This window comes from Pinus tabuliformis, chromosome 6 (genome assembly GCF_031772625.1).
Source record: "Pinus tabuliformis cultivar Carrire ecotype Pingquan chromosome 6, CPIR1, whole genome shotgun sequence".
NCBI lineage: Eukaryota > Viridiplantae > Streptophyta > Pinopsida > Pinales > Pinaceae > Pinus > Pinus tabuliformis.
Genome location: NC_142292.1, coordinates 1,001,393,092 through 1,001,406,513, shown reverse-complemented (window position 1 = coordinate 1,001,406,513; position 13,422 = coordinate 1,001,393,092). Strand labels below are relative to the sequence as shown.

The 13,422-nt window shown below is 29.1% G+C and overlaps 1 pseudogene; it reads right to left on the bottom strand.

Moving 5' to 3' along the window:
* Nucleotides 1-7,823: 7,823 nt before the first annotated feature.
* LOC149262384 (non-specific lipid-transfer protein pseudogene) lies at nucleotides 7,824-8,379 on the bottom strand (annotated as a pseudogene).
* Between the last annotated feature and the right edge of the window lie 5,043 nt (nucleotides 8,380-13,422).

Below are 13,422 nucleotides of genomic sequence, written 5' to 3'. Positions count from 1 at the left end.
AGATGGGTAATTATTACCATGCTTAAGATGGAGTTACATCTCACATTTAAAAAAATATTTCAATATCAGTTATAAATCAAATAATTTTATATCAATTTTATCTAGAGATAAATATATCAATTTGTTATTAGCATTCCATGGTATTTAAAGAAATATTAATGAATTTTTTTCTTTAAATGTGAGTCATATATTTCAAACAAGAAATAAATTCTATTAGAAATATGAAAAGGGGGAAGGGGTATAATCATATCATATAAAACGAGACGTTCTTTATCTATGGCTATAGTTTCCCTAGTCACTCCCAACCATACTTGAACAACTAGAAGTCAATGTCGCTTATTCAGACCATAACATAGATTTGGTTTACTATTTGGAAGTCATATCTGGAGGTTGAGAAGGTTCTATTCTATTTTTTTCCAATTTAATTCTATAAATAATCGAAGCATCCTAACATTTTAAGGAAGAAGCATTTTCTTCGTTTCTTAGAAATATTATTCCTAGAAGTGAGAATTGCTAAATGAATTGTGAATTCATTAAAAGAGAGAAAGGTATTCTTAAGCTGAAAAATTTAGACTCAAAATCTAAAAAAAAATTATTATGTTCCATGAATGGGCCTTAATGGAAAATTTTATTTTCCCTTCTCCTAGTCCTCAAACTATGTCATAGAATTCATGAAACCAATTAAAGAAAATTGTAAAAACTAAAATTTATGTCAAGTAAATATTCGGTAGTTTGTATAATGGATAGTAGTTCATGAATGTAAAAATGTGAAGCTAGATATATCTATGTATCTCATAAGCTTGATTTTGGATCTAATCCTAATTGTAATATTATTCTTAAGTAATACATTACAATATTTTGTCCCAATGATTGTTAATTTGCATGGAGAGGAAGAAATGTGACTCATGAAGTGAGATTTGCATCTTGTTGAGTAGAAAATTAGTATTACATGTAGAGAAGGTGCTTGAACTACTTAGGGTTGAATTGAAATTTGTACAATTTTGTTGAATCATTCTATTGAACATGCATCTAAAAGATCAAATTCATGTGGCATCCACGCAAATCTTAGGTTTGAATGGTTTTTTCCACTATGAGGAGTCAAGTCCATGCAAAAGGGGGAGGTAACGTAGAGGTAAGACCTAGCATGGAGCTCTTTCTATTTATTTTGGCTACATGTGTTGATTTGGTCAGACAATTTTATGTTGCTAGAGAAATTAAGTCTTTACTGAATCAATTATTATTTTTAAATCTGCTTTGAACTTTGATTCCATGAAATTTTTTTGCGGACAAAATAGAAATAGCAGTATAATCGAATGTTTAAAAATGGATAATGGAGGCAAGTAGGTGGGGATAATGTAAAATATTGAGTAAAACTTATATATTTAGAATTTGAAAAATGTTGCAAAGAACCTAAGATTGAAAATCATAAAACCACTATATACATTGCACAATAAAATGGTGTTTCCAATCACATCAACAAGAGTCTTCTATAAAGAGCAAGAGACAAAAATCCAAGGAAGACTACAAAAAGAAATAAAATTTTGTTGAATAAATTCCATGTATGGTTAATGAAGTCTTATCTATATGTCATTTATCACAATACTGTGAAGAATGGTCATTAGATTATGGTGCTTCACATCATGTTTGTCCACATATAAGTTGGTTTTATTTTCATCAAGTTGTTGAAGGTGGTATATTTCTTATTGTAAGTAATGTTTCTTGTAGGACTATTGAGGTTGGAAGTATCTAAGGTTAAAATGTTTGATGGTAGTAGCAGTACATTGACATAGGTTAAACATGTGTGTGAACTAAAGAATAATTTAATTTCTTTTGAATTTTTGGATTTTGTTGGTTACAAATAGTGATGTCAAGGAGAAACTCTAAATGTGTCCTATGACACTTTGGTTGTTATGAAGCACACGAAGACTAGAATTATTGACAAGTTGGAAGGGAGTACTCAAATCAATGAAGAAGTGCTGGTATTTGAGTAGGAAAATTTTAGGGGCTAAATTTCACAATTGGGCTAATGTTCCGTGCTTTTTACAAAAAACAAAATCATCAATTTATAATTTTGTAAAAATGATTCACCCAATTTTCTATACAATAAATTATTTTACCTAAAAAGTTATTAAAGTGTTATAGAGACTAATATAAAATCACTATAAATAAAATATTTATTCCAAAATATCACCAAGAATTTTATATTTTACATATTAGGGACTAGTATGATTTAACAAAGTTTCTACAATAAGATAAATTTCTATCCTTAAAATTTTCCATATATTTAAGGATGAAAATGAATCTACCCATGTATGGCATCAATGGATGGTTCATATGAGAAAAAAAGTGCTAGATGTATTGGTAATAAAAAAGTACATCTAAATTTATAGTGTTTGAACTTTCCCATGGGGAATATAATAGATGGTGATGGGGTGCACTATTAAGGCACTTTGTGATGTGGAGGTCACTGGTTCGAAACTCTGTGGGAAAAAATCCAGTCATGTTAAAGGTTGGTGTGGCCTCAGGCTCTTCACTGGGGAAGCAATACCATACCAGGTGCATTCATATTGGGGAATATATATTGAGGAAAAAATGGCATAATATATTGAGCATATAATAGTGGGTAAAGGGTTTTTATATCAGCAAGTATAAATAATCGAACACAAAGTTAATGAAAAAATATAAAGGGCTATAAAAAATGTTAATAAAAAGAAGGATACCTACAATATCTAGTGAAAGTATGGGTTTTGTAAATTAGGAAGATGTATTGGGTTCATATTAGTAGGGGGTTAAATAATGTGACTTTAGAGGTATTTTCCAATATGTAGTGAAATTAAGGGTGTTTAGTATGCCACAAAGTCATGTGATATGTCATAGCTTCATTGAGTGAAGCCCTCATGGGTGTGGCCTAGGTTGAGTGCGATCCCTCTGTAATTTTGATGGCTTGGATGACACTGGGTCATAGTTTTTCAAGCTAAAGGTTAAGTGTGCAATCATCTTAGGGCTCACACAACTTAGAAAAAAAATAAATTTAATTTGAGTTATGAAAATATTAAATTTCTGGAAAATAGTGTAGACAATAGTTTAAAATGGGAAATCATACCAGTAAAGTCAGTCTAGGATATTTGGATTCAAATGTTTCATGCCCATCCCCTACAATTTATTTTGAAGGATCTCTCTCTCTCTATCTCTCTCTCTATATATATAACCAAGGATCAAAAGGCATAAAACCACTATATATACTCCCCAACAAAATGACATGGAAAAACACATAAACATGACTCCTCTGGAAATATAAAGATATAGGAATCCAAGGAAGACTCTAAAAAGGAATAAAACTTGGTTGAATCAAGTTCCAGGTATGACTAATGAAATATGATATGTGTGTGTTGTCACACTTGATACTATAATGAATGGTTCTTAGATATGGTGCTTCATACAACAGTGTCCATATATAATTTGGTTTTCTTCTTATCAAGTTGTTGATGGTGTTATTGTTATTATGGGAAACATTGTTTTTTGTAAGACAATTGGGGTTGGAAGAAATATGATTAAAACATTTGATGGAATTATAAGGACATCGATGGAGGTTAGACATGTGTTTGAACTAAAAAGAAATTTAATTTCTTTGTTGGTTTTGGATTCCAAATGTTACAAATGGATTGGTCAAGGTTGAGTTGTTAAGGTATCCAATGGCACTTTGGTCGTTATGAAGGCTACAAAGACTAGAAACTTTTACAAGTCGTAAGGGAGTACTCAAAAAAATGTAGTAGTGGTGGTATATGTGGAGGAAAATGAATCTACTTGTTTATGGAATTAGTGAATGGATCATATGAGTGAGAAAGGGCTACTAGTAATGATAAATTGTAAATTATTTTGAAATTTAAAATCTTAGAATTTCAATTTTTGCAAACAATGTATTTTAAAAAAATAGTGTAGGAAAATAGGAAAGTAGAAAGTCATACTAGTGAAGGTACTCTATATTATCCATTTATATGTCTCAAATAAGTGATACCCATAATTGCACTATTATTCTTAAGTAATAAACTATCATGCATTTCCTTGTGAGGTTTTCTTGAAACATTGTCTAGGTTTTTGCATATAAACTTTGTGTTCTCTATGTGCTTCCATGGTGTCTTAATTCATTTTTTCTCTACATTTATTATCAGTTCATGCTTTAGGATACCAAAACTAGCTTGGCATGGCTCATAGGGAATTGGGAGGTTCGTATTGACATGATTTAGTATGGAAATGGTTTTTTCCTATTAAATCTCGAGAGTGAAGTTAAAGATAAGATCTTAATCTTTGAACAATATTTCATGGGTTTGATGGGAATATTTCTCTCCCTTTGGACCATTAATTTTTATCAAAATATAGAAAATTTGTCAACCCCTATCTAGTTCAGGCTTCTATGCTTTCCCATGATTCACTTGAGTAAAGACATCCTCAAAGCTAGTGCATACAAGCTCATTCATTTAATCTATTAAGTCAAAATAAAAATGAGAATGTATAATTATGCTGGAATTTATGTGGAAATGGATTTAAAAAAGGGACATTCATAAGTGATTCAACTTAATATCGGAAGGTGGAGTCATGTTCAGGCCTTTGATTGTGGACATATTCAATTCACATATAATGTTTGCCATAAATATGGAAATTTCACAAATAGTTGTCAAAATAAATAACAATATCAACCACCTCTAAAGAAAATTTCCCCATCCCAAAAAAACAATGATCAAGATGTTTTTAAAATAGTGAATAGAAGGAACAAGAAGCAACAAACGAAGGTAACTAAGTGTACAAAGTCAATATTGAAACACAAGAATAGTGTTGAAACCATTATAGATTTAGAAGTAGAGGATTGGGCAATCAATGACTTGGAAGCTACTCTCAAGGTTTTTCCATAGCAAAAGGAAAAGAGACAAGTTAGCTCATTTCTCCAAATGACATGGATGGGATTTCAATGGGGATATTAACCTCTCCAAAGACAAACAACTCAAAAATACAATTAAAATAATCCAAAGAGCAAAGACAAAAAGACAAGTTAGGTCATTGCTCCAAATGACATGGATGTGATTTCAATGGAGATATTGACATCTCCAAAGACAAACAACTTAGAGATTAAAATAATCCAAAGAGAAATGTAAAGATGGGTGGAAGTTAAAGACAATGTTCTCTATATTTTTTACTCTCTTCATTTATTAATGTTTTAAATAAATATTTGCAACTGCCGCCTGTATTAAAAAGAGTAAAAAAAAAATAAAAAATGTAGAGAGAAAGAAGTACAAAAAAAAAATTCATGGGGATATCAAGAAACCCTAGATTCTCTCATGTATAAATCATATTTTACTTTTCTGTTAAACTTTGTAGTCAATTTGTTATATTTTATTCCTGTAATCAGGGAAATGGCATAAAATTCCACTAGGGCATTTGTCTTCTCACTTCCATGTTTTGTAAATAAAGTTTGGGGACATGTATATTAATTGAAGTTGTTGTCCTTTTTTCATTTCTAATGTATTGGTTTTCTGACCAATGCAGGTGCAATAATTTGCTAATATAAACAAAACCATTTTTGTTAAAAAATATAAAATAAGAAGAAAAATTTAGACTCAAAGTGTGCAATGAAGGTGGATCCCTTGTCCCACAAACAAGGGGTTCTTATATATCAGTTTAGTGCCTTTTCTTGGCCTTGACAACATACACACACACCTATGTAAATCCAAATGTATCATGCACTAAGAAGGGGGTTCTTATATACCAGTTTAGTGCCTTTTCTTGGCCTTGACAACACACACACACACACCTATGTAAATCCAAATGTATCATGCACTAAGAAGGTTCGTAGTTCATAGTGCTTTCTTCTTCATGATATGAGGGAGATGTGTAATTTTTTCAATGTTTAACTTTGAATTTCAAAAACTATTTGTAGCAATTTCTATGTAGACCATGAGTATAATATTTGAATATCTATGCCAAGTAAAATATATGAAGAGAGTGCATTTTTTTTCATGCTCAAAGCTATTTAAAATGGTAGAAATGTGTAATTCCTTTCACACTCAACATGGACTCTACAACTAGCATATATATCTATAAACATGAACATACATATCTATATACATGCTATATGTATATACATAATAAATAACAAGTCATGATGAATCTACTTGTTTTATTTTCTATCTATTTTATTCAAAGTGAGTATGGAAATATTTTTTGTTATTAATACTTTTTAAAATACTACTTGGTACTTATTAAACATGGAAACAATTCCACACCTCCCTCTTAATGGACAAAGCACCCATTTTTTCTTCTTCTTCCCTTTTTTTACTTTTTTTTTTTAAATTTTTTTTCTTACTCCATGCCAAAGGCAAGGAGTGTAACAATTGATTTATTGTTGGCTTTATATTAGTTATGATTTGACTATAAATATTTACTTATTTGCTTATTTAAAATATTATGCAAATAATTTTTTAAAATTTTTGTGGTATTAATTTTTATATCATTTTATTGGTGAAAAAAAATTGAAATATTATATCACAATTGAATTGAAAATAAATAAATTACAAAGGAAAAGGAAAAAAAATTGAATTTAAAAATCAAAAGGCAATAAATTGAAATACAAAAATCACGGAAAAAAAACTTGAGTGAAAAAAAAGTTTAAAATGCCTTTAATTATTTTTCCTATTATAAGGATTTTTTAATAGCATTATATATATATATATATATATATATATATAATTGACATAATATATATTTATATTACCTTTAATTATTTGTACAATATTAATAACTAATTTCTACAGTACTTAAAACTAAGATATATGAAATAGTATGAATATCTTTTGTTAAAATAATATCAATACTTTATTAATTGTTATATGAATTTGTTGTTTAGATTATTTAAATCTTTTTTTTCTTTTAAGATAGATGGTTCAGTTTTCTTTTTTTATAGATTTTAGAGAAGATAATATTTTTATAAATTTTAATTACTTTCTATGTGTATTTAATCATATTAAATTTAACTATTCATTATAATTTTAATACTTTCAACCATATTAAATTTTGATAATTCATTATGATTTTATAACTTTTTTAATCCATATTAAATTTAATGATTCATTATGATTTTATAACTTTTTTGACCAACTAAACTATCATACACAAGTGTTCTATATAAAATTATACTTTTAAATAAATATCAAAATATTTTATTTATTATAATATTAAAATAATTTTTTTATTTTTTAAATTGTAAAATTATTAATTATATATTAAATAGAAAAATAATCGCACATCTCTTTCATAGTGTAAAATTAACTTTTCGATCTCATTAATACTATATATTAAAATTCTTTATTAACAATTAATAGTGCATCTATACTTAATTAACCACAATTAGTGCATCCATACCGAATTAACCACCAGTTCACCATTTTAAATTAAAAGCTGTAGATGCTTCGTTCATAATACTATATATTGAAGTGCTTTATTAACGGTTAATAGTGCATCCATACCTAATTAACCAGCTGTTCATCGTTTTAAATTAAAAGCTGTAAATGCTTCGTTCATAATATTTAATATTGCATCCATATAAAGTTATGTATGGAATTATACCAATAGATAAAAATCAATAACTTTCCGGGAAAAAATAATGCACCAGAAAGATCCTACGTGCTGCACGAAATTGAAAATCATCATCTTGTCTGCAAGTACTGAAATTGAGGGTTGTTGAACAAACAAGAAATTGAGGACGTAACGATAGACAAAAACTAAAGATGGCTGGCATCACCATTTATTTTTTTTAAAATATTAAAAATCGCTGAGTCACCATATACAAACAACATAAAACCATTAGTCACAATCAAGAACGATATTCCAGTGCAATATTTGTCAAAACAAAGACACACAAAATGAAACTTCCACAGAGGTCATATCAGAATCAAAGAATAATGAAAGGGACAGATGATTGGGAGGCATACTTAGAACAGTCGACATTAGGACTGATAGGGACGTTAAAGTCAGTGACCTTGCAGAGCCCAGGGAGATTGGCAGCCTTTCCCAGTTTGACACCAAATGAGTTTGCTTGCTTCTTCAGGCAGTTACAAACAGCCTGCCTATCAGGGGTAGCCTTAACTTGAGCTTCTAGCCCCTTAATGGCAGGACAACAGGCGTCAGCAGGGGTGGCTGCATTTCCAATTAGGTATCCTGCACATCATGGAGTGAGGGCACCCTCAGTTGTGACCACACCCCACGCAGTCATCACTGCCACCACAAGCCCAACCAAAAACACCGATTTCAGCAACCCATTCCCAGCCATTTCTCACACCTCTCTCACTCAATCACATGGACATACACAGAGATTATATGCCTCAGCTCAAACCTGATGTTTAAATGCTCAGACGCAGAACCAATTTATAAGGGATTCCATTAAATTGTAGAAGGGAGCCATATAATCCAAGGCATGGCATCAAATGTCTCACCATACCCTTTGCACCGCCCACAGGGTGGACTGGCCGTCAACGTTTTTCTGGAAAATCATGGCATGATTGATTGTGCAAATAATTTGTAAGCCATAGATTCGGCGAAACATCGGCACAAGGCAGTTAGATGATACTGACGCCCATGGCCAGCTGCACTACGGTATGTTCAGTGATGTTAGGTGAGAAAATTAATTAGTTCAAACATTTACTATATTATATTTTTTTTTAAATCTAATCTCGTTGAAACTTATCTTTGAATTTAATTACTTATACTTTCACAAACTTATTATATTATTTTTAATAATTGTAATGTTACGAAGTATTATATAAAATAATGAAATTCAATGTTAAATATCTACCGACCATGAAATCTAACCCAAAAAACAAAAACATAACTAATTAAGTCACTCGAGAGTCCATCTGAAACCAAATCATGAAATTTACGCTGAATACCACCTGCTCCTAGAGCAGGGCCGAGTATTTTTCAATGTCGCAATCTACAGTGATGCCGACATCCACGACAGAGAGATGGACAGAGCAGCCAATGAAGTTGTCATGTGTGTTTTGGTCGGAGATATGATCGGAGTTTCTCGCTTCTGCTACTGAGGGTGATGATCTTTCCGGAGAGAGAGACGTTGGACAGTGGCCTCTCTACCTGCAAGACTCGACAGTTACAACCCTGAGGTTACTTCATTGTTACCAAGTTTGAAATTTGGAAAAAAATCGTCAATAAGGGTGCCTGTTGCTTTGGTTTGCTTTGTTGACTAGGTCCTTCTGCTGGACTCCGATGAAGCTTCCATGCATATAGTTTTCCTAATCTTTTATTATTTTTTGACTAATGAAAAAGCTCATATTAACCTGGTTTTGATGTATCCGACTCATATTACATCCGCTTTAATGTCTACGATCTATGTGATCCCTCTGTTTCCCAATTCAACATTCGAATTTAAGGTTCCTCTATTCCTTACCCCTTAGTAGTTGGGTTCCCCTAGAGATGAAAAAGCCATAGATGGGTCTCTAGGCGGCTCTATAGATCGAACCCATGGGATAAATACATCTTCTATATATGGTTAATTGGGTAATCGGCTCACCTGAGATTAGAGTACTCTTGTAGGTAGTGTAACACAATTGCTGGCATCTCTCTCGTTGGTAAAAGTAATCGAAATTTGTCTATAATTAGGTGGTGGCAATTTTATTTTATTTTATTTTATTTTATTTTTACTTTTTTCGTAAAATTTGGAAAATATGCTTAACATTGGGTTATTTTCTGCTTAACTCTTGGTTTGGTGAAAGCATTTATGGTCATTAACATGGTAGATTTATAACTATCTCTCTATTAAGTAGTGAGATAAATCATTTTTTTTTGGATATAAACATTTTTTTAAGTGAAGTCAAAATAATTAATCTATCTCAATACTTATAAATCGTATATATAAATATAAAGCATACACATTCCATGTTAAATATAAAAAAATTACATATCTTTTTCATTTTGAAAAACTATATATATATATAATATGGAAAGAAATACATAGTTATATATGAAGTTGGTATTCAAATATATTAGTTAACATTTATATTCAACTATTTTATTTAACATTTACATTGACCATTTTTTTAAAATTAAAATATTACATGTAAAAATTAAAGTGATCTCTTTATATATAAAATTGATATAAAGTATGTTATCTAATATGGACATCCAAATATTTTATTATGATTGAGAGTGAAATACGTTTTTTTGATATTACCAATTTCCTTTTAAATACCATATGTTAACTCTATATTAAACATTGAAGAGATTACATACATCTCTTTCACATTGGGTTTTATAATGCTTTTGATCAAATATATATAGTTATTTTGTTTAGCTGGTATTGTTTTTATATTTAGTGAATATTTTATTTTTATTTAAAAAAAACAAGTTAAATAGGGAAATAATTACACATCTTTTTCATATTCTATTATAAAATGAACTACTAAAAAAAAATAATCTCACAAGCTATCAAATCTCTCCCCATTCAATGCAACTCTCTCCCATAATTGCCAAATTTTACAAAATTGTGTTGAAGAACTAGGAAAATTTAACAATTATAGATACACTTCTAGAGATTAATTGTGTGAGTAAGATGAAACATTTTTGGTATATATCCTACCCATCCTCATGGATGAAAGAAACAATTTGAATAATGATGTGAGAGTGCCAAGAAACATATATAAAAAATGGACTAGTTTAAGGGGAGAGAAAACTTATTTCTTTCATTCTTTTGTTGTCTATCCTTTCTCTATTTAATATATTTCCATCCTATATCTTATGTTCTCTTTTTCTCTAACTATATCTATGTCTTTCTTTAAATTATCATTTTATTCATATATCTCATTTTAGTCATTTATGTTGGGTTGTTTATTTGGAAAACCCCATTTTTTTGCTAATTTAGTGATATTTTCCCCTCCCCATAAATCTTAACCCAAATATTGAAAATGAAATGTATCGCTCTATCTTGACTAGTATAAAAGAGAAAAGAGCAAACAAATTCTCATGAACATCATAATGAAATTGGGCATTGGTCACTTCTCAAAACCCTTTGGGATGAAACACTCAGGACATTTGTAACACTAATAGAGTTGAAGATTAAAAAAAAAACTTCTCTTCCATAAAATACATATATTTTTAAATTTTAAAATGTGTGTCACACTACCAACTTTCTTACTTTTTACCTTAGTAAAACTCTAGTGTTCTTAGAAAACTTCTCTTAATTCTTTTTAGCATAGAAATAAACATATAAATAATTCCAAGTAATACCTTATGTTGTTACATTCTTTGATTCTATACAAAGGTGGTAGCAATCATATGACAATAACAAAGCATTATTTTCTAGTATTGAAAAATTTATTAAATACGAACTTAGTTTAAGAGATTATTATCAATTCAAGAACTCAGGTAAAGTTTTTGTGTCTATATTAACCAAAAATAAGGAGGAAAAATAATATTCTTGATATATTGGATGTACTTATTCTTTGACAAAATCTAATAAGTATAAAACAATTAAGGAAAAATGATTTTAGGTTAAGTTTTTATGTCTATATTAACCATAAAAGAATGAGAAAAAAAATTCTTGATGTATTTGATGTATCTATTTTTTGACATAATCTAACAAGTTTAAAACAATTAAATCTATTTTTTGACATAATATAATAAGTTTAAAACAATTAAGGAATAATGATTATTATGTGAGGTTCAAGGACTCTACATGCATAATCTTAGATCAAACACCCAATTGAAAGCTCATCTCAAAAGTTCAAATAACCAAGAATATAATATTCTCATTAAACCTAAATGTGTAGATTTGTCGCAATCATATGCACAAAATTTCTCAAGCATATCTGATACTTGGTTCTAGAATCATAAATATGGTCACCTACCTTTTAAGATCTCATTTTCTGAAAAAAAAAAAAAAAAAAAAAAAAAACAAAAAAATAGTTAATGTTTAAAGGACTTCCTATATTAAATGAACAAACCAAACCTTGTCAATGATGCATCAAATGGATAAATTTCTAGTAGCCTCATACAAATTCAAAGAGCATGTGGATCTTCATATATCTGCATCGACCCACGCAAACTCAATCCATTGGTGGATGTTTTTTTTATTTTAAATTTATTGATTATTTTAGTAAGAAATTTCGAGTATATTTCCTCAAAATCAAATCTAAAACATTTAGAAAATTCAAAGAATTTAGGGTTATAGTGCAAAATCAAAGTGGAAAATATGTCAAAATGCTTAGATTAGATAGAAGAGGATAATATCACCCAAAAGAGTTTGAAATTAATTTTTATACATAGAAATGAATTAGAATGTAGTTCATCACCAAATGTAGTTCACAACAAAATGTAGTGGCTAGAAGAGGATAATATCACCCAAAAGAGTTTGAAATGAATTTATATACATAGAAATGAATTAGAAAGTGGTTCATCACCAAATGTACTTCACAACACAACGTAGTGGCTAAAAGAAAGAACCTAACCATCATAAACATAGAAAAGAGCATGATCAAAGCTAAATTACTATCCAATGATTTTTGGGTTAAAGTTTTTTCTTTTTCGGTGTACATACTGAACATGAATATCTTTTGTTAAAATAATGTCAATACTGTACTTATAATTAATAATTGCTATATAAATTTGTTGTTTAGATGATTTAAATCTTTTTTTGTTTTAAGGATAGATGATTCTATTTTGTTTTATAGATTCTAGAGCAAATACAGTTTTTTCTATTTTAATTACCTTTTTTTCTATTTTAATTACCTTTTATAAAAAAAAATAGTAGTTGCTTATGTACTTAATCACATTAAATTTAACTATTCATTATGTTTTATCATTTTTTTAACCATATTAAATTTAACCATTTATTATGATTTTATAACTTTTGAAATCATATTAAATTTATTATGATTTTATAGTTTTTTAACCAACTAAACTGCCATACAAAATATGTTATATATAAAATTATATTTTTAAATAAACATCAAAATATTTATTTATTATAATATTAAAATATTTTTTAAATATTTTAAATATTAAAATGATTAACTATATATAGAAAAATAATCGCACATTGTTTTCATATTATAGTGTAAAAAGAACTTTTCAAACTCATTAATACTATATATTGAAGTGCTTTCAATTAATAGTGCATCCATACCTAATTAACCAGCAGTTCACCGTTCTAAAATAAAAGCTGTAAATGCTTCGTTCATAATATTGCATCCACACATCATTAACTTTGTACAGGATTATACCAATAGATAAAAATCAATAACTTTCCAGGGAAAAAAAATGCAGCAGAAAGATCCTAAGTGCTGCACGAAATTGAAAATCATGATCTTGTCTGCAAGTACTCGTATTGAGGGTTCTTGAACAAACAAGAAATTGGGGACGTAAAGA